Source organism: Pristiophorus japonicus, chromosome 11 (genome assembly GCF_044704955.1).
Source record: "Pristiophorus japonicus isolate sPriJap1 chromosome 11, sPriJap1.hap1, whole genome shotgun sequence".
NCBI lineage: Eukaryota > Metazoa > Chordata > Chondrichthyes > Pristiophoridae > Pristiophorus > Pristiophorus japonicus.
Genome location: NC_091987.1, coordinates 161,211,481 through 161,231,051, shown reverse-complemented (window position 1 = coordinate 161,231,051; position 19,571 = coordinate 161,211,481).

Genomic DNA, 19,571 nt, shown 5'->3' with positions numbered 1-19,571 from the left:
GGGGATATTAAACTGTACGGTGAGCAGGAGAGCGGGATTACACCGGGGGAATATTAAACTTTACGGGGCGTGAGCGGGAGAGTGGAATAACACCGGGGGGATATTAAACTGTACGGGGAGCAGGAGAGCTGGATTACACCGGGGGGATATTAAAATTTACGGGGCGTGAGCGGGAGAGTGGGATTACACGGGGGGATATTAAACTGTACGGGGAGCAGGAGAGCGGGATTACACCGGGGGGGTATTAAACTGTACAGGGAGCAGGAGAGCGGGATTACACCGGGGGAATTGTAAACTGTACGGGGAGCATCAGAGCGGGATTACACGGGGGGATAGTAAACTGTACGGGGAGCAGGAGAGCGGGATTACACCGGGGGATATTAAACTGTACGGGGAGCAGGAGAGCGGGATTACACGGGGGGATATTAAACTGTACGGGGATCAGGAGAGCGGGATTACACCGGGGGGATATTAAACTGTACGGGGAGCAGGAGAGCGGGATTAAACTGGGGGGATAGTAAACTGTACGGGGAGCAGGAGAGCGGGATTACACAGGGGGGATATTAAACTGTACGGGGAGCAGGAGAGCGGGATTACACCGGGGGGGATATTAAACTGTACGGGAGCAGGAGAGCGGGATTACACTGTGCGGATAGTAAACTGTACGGGGAGCAGGAGAACGGAATTACACGGGGGGGATATTAAATTGTACGGGGAGCAGGAGAGCGGGATTACACCGGGGGGGGATATTAAACTGTACGGGGATCAGGAGAGCGGGATTACATGGGGGGATAGTGAACTGTACGGGGATCAGGAGAGCGGGATTACACGGGGGGATAGTAAACTGTACGAGGATCAGGAGAGCGGGATTACACGGGGGGATATTAAACTGTACGGCGGAGCAGGAGAGCGGGATTACACGGGGGGGAATATTAAACTGTACGGGGATCAGGAGAGCGGGATTACACGGGGAGATAGTAAAGTGTATGGGGAGCAGGAGAGCGGGATTACACGGGGGGGTTATTAAACTGTACGGCGGAGCAGGAGAGCGGGATTACACGGGGGGGATATTAAACTGTACGGGGAGCAGGAGAGAGGGCTTACACTGGGTGATATTAAACTGTACGGGGAGCAGGACAGCGGAATACACCGGGGGGATATTAAACTGTACAGGAGGCAGGAGAGCGGGATTACACGGGGGGATATTAAACTGTACGGCGGAGCAGGAGAGCAGGATTACACCGTGGGGATATTAAACTGTACGGGGAGCAGGAGAGCGTGATTACACCGGGGGGATATTAAAGTGTACGGGGAGCAGGAGAGCGGGATTACATCGGGGGGATAGTAAACTGTACGGGGAGCAGGAGAGTGGGATTACACGGGGGGGATATTAAACTGTACGGGGAGCAGGAGAGCGGGATTACACCGGGGGGATAGTAAACTGTGCGGGGAGCAGGAGAGCGTGATTACACCGGGGGGATATTAAAGTGTACGGGGAGCAGAAGAGCGTGATTACACCGGGGGGATATTAAACTGTACGGGGAGCAGGAGAGCGTGATTACACCGGGGGGATATTAAAGTGTACGGGGAGCAGGAGAGCGGGATTACACCGGGGGGATAGTAAACTGTACGGGGAGCAGGAGAGCGGGATTACACGCGGGGGATATTAAACTGTACGGGGAGCAGGAGAGCGAGATTACACCGGGGGGGATATTAAACTGTACGGGGAGCAGGAGAGCGGGATTACACTGTGCGGATAGTAAACTGTACGGGGAGCAGGAGAGCGGGATTACACGGGGGGGATATTAAATTGTACGGGGAGCAGGAGAGCGGGATTACACCGGGGGGATCGTAAACTGTACGGGGAGCAGGAGAGCAGGATTACACGGGGGGATATTAAACTGTACAGGGAGCAGGAGAGCAGGATTACACCGGGGGGATATTAAACTGTACGGGGAGCAGGAGACGGGATTACACCGGGGGAATATTAAACTTTACGGGGAGCATCAGAGCGGGATTACACGGGGGGATAGTAAACTGTACGGGGAGTAGGAGAGCGGGATTACACCGGGGGATATTAAACTGTACGGGGAGCAGGAGAGCGGGATTACACGGGGGGATTTTAAACTGTACGGGGAGTAGGAGAGCGGGATTACACGGGAGGATAGTAAACTGTACGGGGATCAGGAGGGCGGGATTACACGGGGGGATAGTAAACTGTACGGGGAGCAGGAGAGCGGGATTACACGGGGGGGATATTAAACTGTACGGGGAGCAGGAGAGCGGGATTACACTGGGGGGGATATTAAACTGTACGGGGAGCAGGAGAGCGGGATTACACTGTGCGGATAGTAAACTGTACGGGGAGCAGGAGAGCGGGATTACAGGGTGGATATTAAACTGCACAGGGAGGAGGAGAGCAGGATTACACCGGGGGGATATTAAACTGTACGGGGAGCAAGAGAGCGGGATTACACCGGGGGAATATTAAACTTTACGGGGCGTGAGCGGGAGAGTGGGATTACACGGAGGGATATTAAACTGTACGGGGAGCAGGAGAGCGGGATTACACCGGGGGGTTATTAAACTGCACAGGGAGCAGGAGAGCGGGATTACACCGGGGGGATATTAAATTGTACGGGGAGCAGGAGAGCGGGATTACACCGGGGGTATAGTAAACTGTACGGGGAGCAGGAGAGCAGGATTACAGGGTGGATATTAAACTGCACAGGGAGGAGGAGAGCAGGATTACACCGGGGGGATATTAAACTGTACGGGGAGCAAGAGAGCGGGATTACACCGGGGGAATATTAAACTTTACGGGGCGTGAGCGGGAGAGTGGGATTACACGGAGGGATATTAAACTGTACGGGGAGCAGGAGAGCGGGATTACACCGGGGGGTTATTAAACTGCACAGGGAGCAGGAGAGCGGGATTACACCGGGGGAATAGTAAACTGTACGGGGAGCATCAGAGCGGGATTACACGGGGGGATAGTAAACTGTACGGGGAGCAGGAGAGCGGGATTACACCGGGGGATATTAAACTGTACGGGGAGCAGGAGAGCGGGATTACACGGGGGGATATTAAACTGTACGGGGATCAGGAGAGCGGGATTACACGGGGGGATAGTAAACTGTACGGGGATCAGGAGAGCGGGATTACACGGGGGGATAGTAAACTGTACGGGGATCAGGAGAGCGGGATTACACCAGGGGGATAGTAAACTGTACGGGGAGTAGGAGAGCGGGATTACACGGGGGGATAGTAAACTGTACGGGGATCAGGAGAGCGGGATTTCACGGGGGGATAGTAAACTGTACGGGGATCAGGAGAGCGGGATTACACGGGGGGATAGTAAACTGTACGGGGATCAGGAGAGCGGGATTACACGGGGGGATAGTAAAATGTACGAGGATCAGGAGAGCGGGATTATACGGGGGGATAGTAAAGTGTCTGGGGAGCAGGAGAGCGGGATTACACGGGGGGATATTAAACTGTACGGCGGAGCAGAAGAGCGGGATTCCACGGGGGGGATATTAAACTGTACGGGGAGCAGGAGAGAGGGCTTACACTGGGTGATATTAAACTGTACGGGGAGCAGGACAGCGGGATTACACCGGGGGGATATTAAACTGTACAGGGAGCAGGAGAGCGGGATTACACGGGGGGGATATTAAACTGTACGGGGAGCAGGAGAGCGGGATTACACCGGGGGGGATATTAAACTGTATGGGGAGCAGGAGAGCGGGATTACACCGGGGGGATAGTAAACTGTACGTTAAGCAGGAGAGCGGGATTACACGGGGGGATATTAAACTGTGCGGGAAGCAGGAGAGCGTGATTACACCGGGGGGATATTAAACTGTACGGGGAGCAGGAGAGCGGGATTAAACTGGGGGGATAGTAAACTGTACGGGGAGCAGGAGAGCGGGATTACACGGGGGGGATATTAAACTGTACGGGGAGCAGGAGAGCGGGATTACACCGGGGGCGATATTAAACTGTACGGGAGCAGGAGAGCGGGATTACACTGTGCGGATAGTAAACTGTACGGGGAGCAGGAGAACGGAATTACACGGGGGGGATATTAAATTGTACGGGGAGCAGGAGAGCGGGATTACACCGGGGGGGGATATTAAACTGTACGGGGATCAGGAGAGTGGGATTACACGGGGGGATAGTAAACTGTACGGGGATCAGGAGAGCGGGATTACACGGGGGGATAGTAAACTGTACGAGGATCAGGAGAGCGGGATTACACGGAAGGATATTAAACTGTACGGCGGAGCAGGAGAGCGGGATTACACGGGGGGGATATTAAACTGTACGGGGATCAGGAGAGCGGGATTACACGGGGAGATAGTAAAGTGTATGGGGAGCAGGAGAGCGGGATTACACGGGGGGGTTATTAAACTGTACGGCGGAGCAGGAGAGCGGGATTACACGGGGGGGATATTAAACTGTACGGGGAGCAGGAGAGAGGGCTTACACTGGGTGATATTAAACTGTACGGGGAGCAGGACAGCGGAATACACCGGGGGGATATTAAACTGTACAGGAGGCAGGAGAGCGGGATTACACGGGGGGATATTAAACTGTACGGCGGAGCAGGAGAGCAGGATTACACCGTGGGGATATTAAACTGTACGGGGAGCAGGAGAGCAGGATTACACCGGGGAGATATTAAACTGTACGGGGAGCAGGAGAGTGGGATTACACGGGGGGATATTAAACTGTACGGGGAGCAGGAGAGCGGGATTACACGGGGGGATATTAAAGTGTACGGGGAGCAGGAGAGCAGGATTACACCGGGGGGGATATTAAACTGTACGGGGAGCAGGAGAGCAGGATTAAACTGGGGGGGATATTAAACTGTACGGGGAGCAGGAGAGCGGGATTACACCGGGGGGATATTAAACTCTACGGGGAGCAGGAGAGCGGGATTACACGGGGGGGGGGGGATATTAAACTGTACGGGGAGCAGGAGAGCGGTATTACACCAGGGGTATATTAAACTTTACGGGGCGTGAGCAAGAGAGTGGGATTACACCGGGGGATATTAAACTGTACGGGGAGCAGGTGAGCAGGATTACACTGGGGGGTATATTAAACTGTACGGGGAGCAGGAGAGCGGGATTACACGAGGGGGATATTAAACTCGACGGGGAGCAGGAGAGCGGGATTACACGGGGGGATAGTAAACTGTACGGGGATCAGGAGAGCGGGATTACACGGGGGGATAGTAAACTGTACGGGGATCAGGAGCGCGGGATTACACGGGGGGATAGTAAAGTGTACGGGGAGCAGGAGAGCGGGATTACACGGGGGTGATATTAAACTGTACGGGGAGCAGGAGAGAGGGCTTACACGGGGGGATATTAAACTTTACGGGGAGCAGGAGAGCGGGATTACACCGGGGGGATATTAAACTGTACGGGGAGCAGGAGAGCGGGATTACACCGGGGGGATAGTAAACTGTACGGGGAGCAGGAGAGCGGGATTACACGGGGGGATATTAAACTGTGCGGGGAGCAGGAGAGCGTGATTACACCGGGGGGATATTAAACTGTACGGGGAGCAGGAGAGCGGGATTAAACCGGGGGGATAGTAAACTGTACGGGGAGCAGGAGAGCGGGATTACACGGGGGGGATATTAAACTGTCAGGGGAGCAGGAGAGCGGGATTACACCGGGGGGGATATTAAACTGTACGGGGAGCAGGAGAGTGGGATTACACTGTGCGGATTGTAAACTGTACGGGGAGCAGGAGAACGGGATTACACGGGGGGGGATTTTAAATTGTACGGGGAGCAGGAGAGCGGGATTACACGGGGGGATATTAAACTGTACGGGGATCAGGAGAGCGGGATCACACGGGGGGATAGTAAACTGTACGGGGATCAGGAGAGCGGGATTACACGAGGGGATAGTAAACTGTACGAGGATCAGGAGAGCGGGATTACACGGGGAGATAGTAAAGTGTATGGGGAGCAGGAGAGCGGGATTACACGGGGGGGATATTAAACTGTACGGGGAGCAGGAGAGAGGGTTTACACTGGGTGATATTAAACTGTACGGCGAGCAGGACAGCGGAATTACACCGGGGGGATATTAAACTGTACAGGAGGCAGGAGAGCGGGATTACACGGGGGGATATTAAACTGTACGGGGAGCAGGAGAGCGGGATTACACGGGGGGATATTAAACTGTACGGGGAGCAGGAGAGCGGGATTACACTGGGGGGGATATTAAACTGTACGGGGAGCAGGAGAGCGGGATTACACCGGGTGGATATTAAACTGTACGAGGAGCAGGAGAGCGGGATTACACTGTGCGGATAGTAAACTGTACGGGGAGCAGGAGAGCGGGATTACACGGGGGGGATATTAAATTGTGCGGGGAGCAGGAGAGCGGGATTACACCGGGGGGATAGTAAACTGTACGGGGAGCAGGAGAGCGGGATTACACGGGGGGATATTAAACTGTACAGGGAGCAGGAGAGCAGGATTACACCGGAGGGATATTAAACTGTACGGGGAGCAGGAGAGCGGGATTACACCGGGGGAATATTAAACTTTACGGGGCGTGAGCGGGAGAGTGGGATTACACCGGGGGGATATTAAACTGTACGGGGAGCAGGAGTGCGGGATTACACCGGGGGAATAGTAAACTGTACGGGGAGCATCAGAGCGGGATTACACGGGGCGATAGTAAACTGTACGGGGAGCAGGAGAGCGGGATTACACCGGGGGATAATAAACTGTACGGGGAGCAGGAGAGCGGGATTACACGGGGGGATATTAAACTGTACGGGGAGTAGGAGAGCGGGATTACACTGGGGGATAGTAAACTGTACGGGGATCAGGAGAGCGGGATTACACGGGGGGAAAGTAAACTGTACGGGGATCAGGAGTGAGGGATTACACCAGGGGGATAGTAAACTGTACAGGGAGTAGGAGAGCGGGATTACACGGGGGGATAGAAAACTGTACGGGGATCAGGAGAGCGGGATTTCACGGGGAGATAGTAAACTGTACGGGGATCAGGAGAGCGGGATTACACGGGGGGATAGTAAACTGTACGGGGATCAGGAGAGCGGGATTACACGGGGGGATAGTAAACTGTACGAGGATCAGGAGAGCGGGATTTCACGGGGGGTAGTAAACTGTACGAGGATCAGGAGAGCGGGATTACATGGGGGGATAGTAAAGTGTCTGGGGAGCAGGAGAGCGGGATTACACGGGGGGATATATAACTGTACGGCGGAGCAGAAGAGCGGGATTCCACGGGGGGGATATTAAAATGTACGGGGAGCAGGAGAGAGGGCGTACACTGGGTGATATTAAACTGTACGGGGAGCAGGACAGCGGGATTACACCGGGGGGATATTAAACTGTACAGGGAGCAGGAGAGCAGGATTACACCAGGGGGATATTAAACTGTACGGTGAGCAGGAGAGCGGGATTACACCGGGGGAATATTAAACTTTACGGGGCGTGAGCGGGAGAGTGGAATAACACCGGGGGGATATTAAACTGTACGGGGAGCAGGAGAGCTGGATTACACCGGGGGGATATTAAAATTTACGGGGCATGAGCGGGAGAGTGGGATTACACGGGGGGATATTAAACTGTACGGGGAGCAGGAGAGCGGGATTACACCGGGGGTGTATTAAACTGTACAGGGAGCAGGAGAGCGGGATTACACCGGGGGAATTGTAAACTGTACGGGGAGCATCAGAGCGGGATTACACGGGGGGATAGTAAACTGTACGGGGAGCAGGAGAGCGGGATTACACCGGGGGATATTAAACTGTACGGGGAGCAGGAGAGCGGGATTACACGGGGGGATATTAAACTGTACGGGGATCAGGAGAGCGGGATTACACCGGGGGGATATTAAACTGTACGGGGAGCAGGAGAGCGGGATTAAACTGGGGGGATAGTAAACTGTACGGGGAGCAGGAGAGCGGGATTACACAGGGGGGATATTAAACTGTACGGGGAGCAGGAGAGCGGGATTACACCGGGGGGGATATTAAACTGTACGGGAGCAGGAGAGCGGGATTACACTGTGCGGATAGTAAACTGTACGGGGAGCAGGAGAACGGAATTACACGGGGGGGATATTAAATTGTACGGGGAGCAGGAGAGCGGGATTACACCGGGGGGGGATATTAAACTGTACGGGGATCAGGAGAGCGGGATTACATGGGGGGATAGTAAACTGTACGGGGATCAGGAGAGCGGGATTACACGGGGGGATAGTAAACTGTACGAGGATCAGGAGAGCGGGATTACACGGGGGGATATTAAACTGTACGGCGGAGCAGGAGAGCGGGATTACACGGGGGGGAATATTAAACTGTACGGGGATCAGGAGAGCGGGATTACACGGGGAGATAGTAAAGTGTATGGGGAGCAGGAGAGCGGGATTACACGGGGGGGTTATTAAACTGTACGGCGGAGCAGGAGAGCGGGATTACACGGGGGGGATATTAAACTGTACGGGGAGCAGGAGAGAGGGCTTACACTGGGTGATATTAAACTGTACGGGGAGCAGGACAGCGGAATACACCGGGGGGATATTAAACTGTACAGGAGGCAGGAGAGCGGGATTACACGGGGGGATATTAAACTGTACGGCGGAGCAGGAGAGCAGGATTACACCGTGGGGATATTAAACTGTACGGGGAGCAGGACAGCGGAATACACCGGGGGGATATTAAACTGTACAGGAGGCAGGAGAGCGGGATTACACGGGGGGATATTAAACTGTACGGCGGAGCAGGAGAGCAGGATTACACCGTGGGGATATTAAACTGTACGGGGAGCAGGAGAGCGTGATTACACCGGGGGGATATTAAAGTGTACGGGGAGCAGGAGAGCGGGATTACATCGGGGGGATAGTAAACTGTACGGGGAGCAGGAGAGTGGGATTACACGGGGGGGATATTAAACTGTACGGGGAGCAGGAGAGCGGGATTACACCGGGGGGATAGTAAACTGTGCGGGGAGCAGGAGAGCGTGATTACACCGGGGGGATATTAAAGTGTACGGGGAGCAGAAGAGCGTGATTACACCGGGGGGATATTAAACTGTACGGGGAGCAGGAGAGCGTGATTACACCGGGGGGATATTAAAGTGTACGGGGAGCAGGAGAGCGGGATTACACCGGGGGGATAGTAAACTGTACGGGGAGCAGGAGAGCGGGATTACACGCGGGGGATATTAAACTGTACGGGGAGCAGGAGAGCGAGATTACACCGGGGGGGATATTAAACTGTACGGGGAGCAGGAGAGCGGGATTACACTGTGCGGATAGTAAACTGTACGGGGAGCAGGAGAGCGGGATTACACGGGGGGGATATTAAATTGTACGGGGAGCAGGAGAGCGGGATTACACCGGGGGGATAGTAAACTGTACGGGGAGCAGGAGAGCAGGATTACACGGGGGGATATTAAACTGTACAGGGAGCAGGAGAGCAGGATTACACCGGGGGGATATTAAACTGTACGGGGAGCAGGAGACGGGATTACACCGGGGGAATATTAAACTTTACGGGGAGCATCAGAGCGGGATTACACGGGGGGATAGTAAACTGTACGGGGAGTAGGAGAGCGGGATTACACCGGGGGATATTAAACTGTACGGGGAGCAGGAGAGCGGGATTACACGGGGGGATTTTAAACTGTACGGGGAGTAGGAGAGCGGGATTACACGGGAGGATAGTAAACTGTACGGGGATCAGGAGGGCGGGATTACACGGGGGGATAGTAAACTGTACGGGGAGCAGGAGAGCGGGATTACACGGGGGGGATATTAAACTGTACGGGGAGCAGGAGAGCGGGATTACACTGGGGGGGATATTAAACTGTACGGGGAGCAGGAGAGCGGGATTACACTGTGCGGATAGTAAACTGTACGGGGAGCAGGAGAGCGGGATTACACCGGGGGGATATTAAATTGTACGGGGAGCAGGAGAGCGGGATTACACCGGGGGTATAGTAAACTGTACGGGGAGCAGGAGAGCAGGATTACAGGGTGGATATTAAACTGCACAGGGAGGAGGAGAGCAGGATTACACCGGGGGGATATTAAACTGTACGGGGAGCAAGAGAGCGGGATTACACCGGGGGAATATTAAACTTTACGGGGCGTGAGCGGGAGAGTGGGATTACACGGAGGGATATTAAACTGTACGGGGAGCAGGAGAGCGGGATTACACCGGGGGGTTATTAAACTGCACAGGGAGCAGGAGAGCGGGATTACACCGGGGGAATAGTAAACTGTACGGGGAGCATCAGAGCGGGATTACACGGGGGGATAGTAAACTGTACGGGGAGCAGGAGAGCGGGATTACACCGGGGGATATTAAACTGTACGGGGAGCAGGAGAGCGGGATTACACGGGGGGATATTAAACTGTACGGGGATCAGGAGAGCGGGATTACACGGGGGGATAGTAAACTGTACGGGGATCAGGAGAGCGGGATTACACGGGGGGATAGTAAACTGTACGGGGATCAGGAGAGCGGGATTACACCAGGGGGATAGTAAACTGTACGGGGAGTAGGAGAGCGGGATTACACGGGGGGATAGTAAACTGTACGGGGATCAGGAGAGCGGGATTTCACGGGGGGATAGTAAACTGTACGGGGATCAGGAGAGCGGGATTACACGGGGGGATAGTAAACTGTACGGGGATCAGGAGAGCGGGATTACACGGGGGGATAGTAAAATGTACGAGGATCAGGAGAGCGGGATTATACGGGGGGATAGTAAAGTGTCTGGGGAGCAGGAGAGCGGGATTACACGGGGGGATATTAAACTGTACGGCGGAGCAGAAGAGCGGGATTCCACGGGGGGGATATTAAACTGTACGGGGAGCAGGAGAGAGGGCTTACACTGGGTGATATTAAACTGTACGGGGAGCAGGACAGCGGGATTACACCGGGGGGATATTAAACTGTACAGGGAGCAGGAGAGCGGGATTACACGGGGGGGATATTAAACTGTACGGGGAGCAGGAGAGCGGGATTACACCGGGGGGGATATTAAACTGTACGGGGAGCAGGAGAGCGGGATTACACCGGGGGGATAGTAAACTGTACGTTAAGCAGGAGAGCGGGATTACACGGGGGGATATTAAACTGTGCGGGAAGCAGGAGAGCGTGATTACACCGGGGGGATATTAAACTGTACGGGGAGCAGGAGAGCGGGATTAAACTGGGGGGATAGTAAACTGTACGGGGAGCAGGAGAGCGGGATTACACGGGGGGGATATTAAACTGTACGGGGAGCAGGAGAGCGGGATTACACCGGGGGGGATATTAAACTGTACGGGAGCAGGAGAGCGGGATTACACTGTGCGGATAGTAAACTGTACGGGGAGCAGGAGAACGGAATTACACGGGGGGGATATTAAATTGTACGGGGAGCAGGAGAGCGGGATTACACCGGGGGGGGATATTAAACTGTACGGGGATCAGGAGAGTGGGATTACACGGGGGGATAGTAAACTGTACGGGGATCAGGAGAGCGGGATTACACGGGGGGATAGTAAACTGTACGAGGATCAGGAGAGCGGGATTACACGGAAGGATATTAAACTGTACGGCGGAGCAGGAGAGCGGGATTACACGGGGGGGATATTAAACTGTACGGGGATCAGGAGAGCGGGATTACACGGGGAGATAGTAAAGTGTATGGGGAGCAGGAGAGCGGGATTACACGGGGGGGTTATTAAACTGTACGGCGGAGCAGGAGAGCGGGATTACACGGGGGGGATATTAAACTGTACGGGGAGCAGGAGAGAGGGCTTACACTGGGTGATATTAAACTGTACGGGGAGCAGGACAGCGGAATACACCGGGGGGATATTAAACTGTACAGGAGGCAGGAGAGCGGGATTACACGGGGGGATATTAAACTGTACGGCGGAGCAGGAGAGCAGGATTACACCGTGGGGATATTAAACTGTACGGGGAGCAGGAGAGCAGGATTACACCGGGGAGATATTAAACTGTACGGGGAGCAGGAGAGTGGGATTACACGGGGGGATATTAAACTGTACGGGGAGCAGGAGAGCGGGATTACACGGGGGGATATTAAAGTGTACGGGGAGCAGGAGAGCAGGATTACACCGGGGGGGATATTAAACTGTACGGGGAGCAGGAGAGCAGGATTAAACTGGGGGGGATATTAAACTGTACGGGGAGCAGGAGAGCGGGATTACACCGGGGGGATATTAAACTCTACGGGGAGCAGGAGAGCGGGATTACACGGGGGGGGGGGATATTAAACTGTACGGGGAGCAGGAGAGCGGTATTACACCAGGGGTATATTCAACTTTACGGGGCGTGAGCAAGAGAGTGGGATTACACCGGGGGATATTAAACTGTACGGGGAGCAGGTGAGCAGGATTACACTGGGGGGGATATTAAACTGTACGGGGAGCAGGAGAGCGGGATTACACGAGGGGGATATTAAACTCGACGGGGAGCAGGAGAGCGGGATTAAACCGGGGGGATAGTAAACTGTACGGGGAGCAGGAGAGCGGGATTACACGGGGGGGATATTAAACTGTACGGGGAGCAGGAGAGCGGGATTACACCGGGGGGATATTAAACTGTACGGGGAGTAGGAGAGCGGGATTACACGGGGGGATAGTAAACTGTACGGGGATCAGGAGAGCGGGATTACACGGGGGGATAGTAAACTGTACGGAGTTCAGGAGAGCGGGATTACACGGGGGGATAGTAAAGTGTACGGGGAGCAGGAGAGCGGGATTACACGGGGGTGATATTAAACTGTACGGGGAGCAGGAGAGAGGGCTTACACGGGGGGATATTAAACTTTACGGGGAGCAGGAGAGCGGGATTACACCGGGGGGATATTAAACTGTACGGGGAGCAGGAGAGCGGGATTACACCGGGGGGATAGTAAACTGTACGGGGAGCAGGAGAGCGGGATTACACGGGGGGATATTAAACTGTGCGGGGAGCAGGAGAGCGTGATTACACCGGGGGGATATTAAACTGTACGGGGAGCAGGAGAGCGGGATTAAACCGGGGGGATAGTAAACTGTACGGGGAGCAGGAGAGCGGGATTACACGGGGGGGATATTAAACTGTCCGGGGAGCAGGAGAGCGGGATTACACGGGGGGATATTAAACTGTACGGGGATCAGGAGAGCGGGATTACACTGTGCGGATTGTAAACTGTACGGGGAGCAGGAGAACGGGATTACACGGGGGGGGGATATTAAATTGTACGGGGAGCAGGAGAGCGGGATTACACGGGGGGATATTAAACTGTACGGGGATCAGGAGAGCGGGATCACACGGGGGGATAGTAAACTGTACGGGGATCAGGAGAGCGGGATTACACGAGGGGATAGTAAACTGTACGAGGATCAGGAGAGCGGGATTACACGGGGAGATAGTAAAGTGTATGGGGAGCAGGAGAGCGGGATTACACGGGGGGGATATTAAACTGTACGGGGAGCAGGAGAGAGGGTTTACACTGGGTGATATTAAACTGTACGGCGAGCAGGACAGCGGAATTACACCGGGGGGATATTAAACTGTACAGGAGGCAGGAGAGCGGGATTACACGGGGGGATATTAAACTGTACGGGGAGCAGGAGAGCGGGATTACACGGGGGGATATTAAACTGTACGGGGAGCAGGAGAGCGGGATTACACTGGGGGGGATATTAAACTGTACGGGGAGCAGGAGAGCGGGATTACACCGGGTGGATATTAAACTGTACGAGGAGCAGGAGAGCGGGATTACACTGTGCGGATAGTAAACTGTACGGGGAGCAGGAGAGCGGGATTACACGGGGGGGATATTAAATTGTACGGGGAGCAGGAGAGCGGGATTACACCGGGGGGATAGTAAACTGTACGGGGAGCAGGAGAGCGGGATTACACGGGGGGATATTAAACTGTACAGGGAGCAGGAGAGCAGGATTACACCGGAGGGATATTAAACTGTACGGGGAGCAGGAGAGCGGGATTACACCGGGGGAATATTAAACTTTACGGGGCGTGAGCGGGAGAGTGGGATTACACCGGGGGGATATTAAACTGTACGGGGAGCAGGAGTGCGGGATTACACCGGGGGAATAGTAAACTGTACGGGGAGCATCAGAGCGGGATTACACGGGGCGATAGTAAACTGTACGGGGAGCAGGAGAGCGGGATTACACCGGGGGATATTAAACTGTACGGGGAGCAGGAGAGCGGGATTACACGGGGGGATATTAAACTGTACGGGGAGTAGGAGAGCGGGATTACACTGGGGGATAGTAAACTGTACGGGGATCAGGAGAGCGGGATTACACGGGGGGAAAGTAAACTGTACGGGGATCAGGAGTGAGGGATTACACCAGGGGGATAGTAAACTGTACAGGGAGTAGGAGAGCGGGATTACACGGGGGGATAGAAAACTGTACGGGGATCAGGAGAGCGGGATTTCACGGGGAGATAGTAAACTGTACGGGGATCAGGAGAGCGGGATTACACGGGGGGATAGTAAACTGTACGGGGATCAGGAGAGCGGGATTACACGGGGGGATAGTAAACTGTACGAGGATCAGGAGAGCGGGATTTCACGGGGGGTAGTAAACTGTACGAGGATCAGGAGAGCGGGATTACATGGGGGGATAGTAAAGTGTCTGGGGAGCAGGAGAGCGGGATTACACGGGGGGATATATAACTGTACGGCGGAGCAGAAGAGCGGGATTCCACGGGGGGGATATTAAAATGTACGGGGAGCAGGAGAGAGGGCGTACACTGGGTGATATTAAACTGTACGGGGAGCAGGACAGCGGGATTACACCGGGGGGATATTAAACTGTACAGGGAGCAGGAGAGCAGGATTACACCAGGGGGATATTAAACTGTACGGTGAGCAGGAGAGCGGGATTACACCGGGGGAATATTAAACTTTACGGGGCGTGAGCGGGAGAGTGGAATAACACCGGGGGGATATTAAACTGTACGGGGAGCAGGAGAGCTGGATTACACCGGGGGGATATTAAAATTTACGGGGCGTGAGCGGGAGAGTGGGATTACACGGGGGGATATTAAACTGTACGGGGAGCAGGAGAGCGGGATTACACCGGGGGGGTATTAAACTGTACAGGGAGCAGGAGAGCGGGATTACACCGGGGGAATTGTAAACTGTACGGGGAGCATCAGAGCGGGATTACACGGGGGGATAGTAAACTGTACGGGAGCAGGAGAGCGGGATTACACTGTGCGGATAGTAAACTGTACGGGGAGCAGAAGAACGGAATTACACGGGGGGGATATTAAATTGTACGGGGAGCAGGAGAGCGGGATTACACCGGGGGGGGATATTAAACTGTACGGGGATCAGGAGAGCGGGATTACATGGGGGGATAGTAAACTGTACGGGGATCAGGAGAGCGGGATTACACGGGGGGATAGTAAACTGTACGAGGATCAGGAGAGCGGGATTACACGGGGGGATATTAAACTGTACGGCGGAGCAGGAGAGCGGGATTACACGGGGGGAAATATTAAACTGTACGGGGATCAGGAGAGCGGGATTACACGGGGAGATAGTAAAGTGTATGGGGAGCAGGAGAGCGGGATTACACGGGGGGATATTAAACTGTACGGGGAGCAGGAGAGCGGGATTACACGAGGGGATAGTAAAATGTACGAGGATCAGGAGAGCGGGATTACACGGGGAGATAGTAAAGTGTATGGGGAGCAGGAGAGCGAGATTACACGGGGGAATATTAAACTGTACGGCGGAGCAGGAGAGCGGGATTACACGGGGGGGATATTAAACTGTACGGGGAGCAGGAGAGAGGGTTTACACTGGGTGATATTAAACTGTACGGCGAGCAGGACAGCGGAATTACACCGGGGGGATATTAAACTGTACAGGAGGCAGGAGAGCGGGATTACACCGGGGGGGATATTAAACTGTACGGGGAGCAGGAGAGCGGGATTACACCGGGTGGATATTAAACTGTACGAGGAGCAGGAGAGCGGGATTACACTGTGCGGATAGTAAACTGTACGGGGAGCAGGAGAGCGGGATTACACGGGGGGGATATTAAATTGTACGGGGAGCAGGAGAGCGGGATTACACCGGGGGGATAGTAAACTGTACGGGGAGCAGGAGAGCGGGATTACACGGGGGGATATTAAACTGTACAGGGAGCAGGAGAGCAGGATTACACTGGGGGGATATTAAACTGTACGGGGAGCAGGAGACGGGATTACACCGGGGGGATAGTAAACTGTACGGGGAGCAGGAGAGCGGGATTACACGGGGGGATATTAAACTGTACAGGGAGCAGGAGAGCAGGATTACACTGGGGGGATATTAAACTGTACGGGGAGCAGGAGAGCGGGATTACACCGGGGGAATATTAAACTTTACGGGGCGTGAGCGGGAGAGTGGGATTACACCGGGGGGATATTAAACTGTACGGGGAGCAGGAGTGCGGGATTACACCGGGGGAATAGTAAACTGTACGGGGAGCATCAGAGCGGGATTACACGGGGCGATAGTAAACTGTACGGGGAGCAGGAGAGCGGGATTACACCGGGGGATATTAAACTGTACGGGGAGCAGGAGAGCGGGATTACACGGGGGGATATTAAACTGTACGGGGAGTAGGAGAGCGGGATTACACGGGGGGATAGTAAACTGTACGGGGATCGGGAGAGCGGGATTACACGGGGGGATAGTAAACTGTACGAGGATCAGGAGAGCGGGATTTCACGGGGGGTAGTAAACTGTACGAGGATCAGGAGAGCGGGATTACACGGGGGGATAGTAAAGTGTCTGGGGAGCAGGAGAGCGGGATTACACGGGGGGATATTAAACTGTACGGCGGAGCAGAAGAGCGGGATTCCACGGGGGGGATATTAAAATGTACGGGGAGCAGGAGAGAGGGCGTACACTGGGTGATATTAAACTGTACGGGGAGCAGGACAGCGGGATTACACCGGGGGGATATTAAACTGTACAAGGAGCAGGAGAGCAGGATTACACAAGGGGGATATTAAACTGTACGGGGAGCAGGAGAGCGGGATTACACCGGGGGAATATTAAACTTTACGGGGCGTGAGCGGGAGAGTGGGATTACACCGGGGGGATATTAAACTGTACGGGGAGCAGGAGAGCTGGATTACACCGGGGGGATATTAAAATTTACGGGGCGTGAGCGGGAGAGTGGGATTACACGGGGGGATATTAAACTGTACGGGGAGCAGGAGAGCGGGATTACACCGGGGGGGTATTAAACTGTACAGGGAGCAGGAGAGCGGGATTACACCGGGGGAATTGTAAACTGTACGGGGAGCATCAGAGCGGGATTACACGGGGGGATAGTAAACTGTACGGGGAGCAGGAGAGCGGGATTACACCGGGGGATATTAAACTGTACGGGGAGCAGGAGAGCGGGATTACACGGGGGGATATTAAACTGTACGGGGAGTAGGAGAGCGGGATTACACGGGGGGGATAGTAAACTGTACGGGGATCAGGAGAGCGGGATTACACGGGGGGATAGTAAACTGTACGGGGATCAGGAGAGCGGGATTACACCAGGGGGATAGTAAACTGTACGGGGAGTAGGAGAGCGGGATTACACGGGGGGATAGTAAACTGTACGGGGATCAGGAGAGCGGGATTTCACGGGGGGATAGTAAACTGTACGGGGATCAGGAGAGCGGGATTACACGGGGGGATAGTAAACTGTACGGGGATCAGGAGAGCGGGATTACACGGGGGCATAGTAAACTGTACGAGGATCAGGAGAGCGTGATTTCATGGGGGGATAGTAAACTGTACGAGGATCAGGAGAGCGGGATTACACGGGGGGATAGTAAAGTGTCTGGGGAGCAGGAGAGCGGGATTACACGGGGGAATATTAAACTGTACGGCGGAGCAGAAGAGCGGGATTCCACGGGCCGGATATTAAACTGTACGGGGAGCAGGAGAGAGGGCTTACACTGGGTGATATTAAACTGTACGGGGAGCAGAACAGCGGGATTACACCGGGGGGATATTAAACTGTACAGGGAGCAGGAGAGCGGGATTACACGGGGGGATATTAAACTGTACGGGGAGCAGGAGAGCGGGATTACACCGGGGGGATATTAAACTGTACGGGGAGCAGGAGAGCGGGATTACACGGGGGGATATTAAAATGTACGGGGAGCAGGAGAGCGTGATTACACGGGGGGATATTAAACTGTACGGGGAGCAGGAGAGCGGGATTAAACCGGGGGGATAGTAAACTGTACGGGGAGCAGGAGAGCGGGATTACACGGGGGGGATATTAAACTGTACGGGGAGCAGGAGAGCGGGATTACACCGGGGGGGTTATTAAACTGTACCGGGAGCAGGAGAGCGGGATTACACCGGGGGGAAATTAAACTCTACGCGGAGCAGGAGAGCGGGACTACACGGCGGGGGGGGATATTAAACTGTACGGGGATCAGGAGAGCGGGATTACACCGGGGGGATAGTAAACTGTACGGGGAGCAGGAGAGCGGGATTACACGGGGGGATAGTAAACTGTACGGGGAGTAGGAGAGCGGGATTACACCGGGGGGAAATGAAACTCTGCGGGGAGCAGGAGAGCGGGATTACACCGGGGGGGATATTAAACTGTACCGGGAGCAGGAGAGCGGGATTACACCGGGGGGAAATTAAACTCTACGGGGAGCAGGAGAGCGGGACTACACGGGGGGCGATATTAAACTGTACGGGGAGCAGGAGAGCGGGATTACACCAGGGGGATAGTAAACTGTACGGGGAGCAGGAGAGCGGGATTACACGGGGGGATAGTAAACTGTACGGGGAGCAGGAGAGCGGGATTACACGGGGGGATAGTAAACTGTACGGGGAGTAGGAGAGCGGGATTACACGGGGGGATAGTAAACTGTACGGGGATCAGGAGAGCGGGATTTCACGGGGGGATAGTAAACTGTACGGGGATCAGGAGAGCGGGATTACACGGGGGGATAGTAAACTGTACGGGGATCAGGAGAGAGGGATTACACGGGGGGATAGTAAACTGTACGAGGATGAGGAGAGCGGGATTACACGGGGGGATAGTAAAGTGTATGGGGAGCAGGAGAGCGGGATTACACGGGCGGATATTAAACTGTACGGCGGAGCACGAGAGCGGGATTGCACGGGGGGGATATTAAACTGTACGGGGAGCAGGAGAGAGGGCTTACACTGGGTGATATTAAACTGTACGGGGAGCAGGACAGCGGAATTATACGGGGGGGATATTAAACTGTACAGGAGGCAGGAGAGCGGGATTACACGGGGGGATATTAAACTGTACGGGGAGCAGGAGAGCGGGATTACACCGGGGGGGATATTAAACTGTACGGGGAGTACGAGAGCGGGATTACACGGGGGGATAGGAAACTGTACGGGGAGTAGGAGAGCGGGATTACACAGGGAGATAGTAAACTGTACGAGGATCAGGAGAGCGGGATTACACGGGGGGATAGTAAACTGTACGGGGAGCAGGAGAGCGGGATTACAC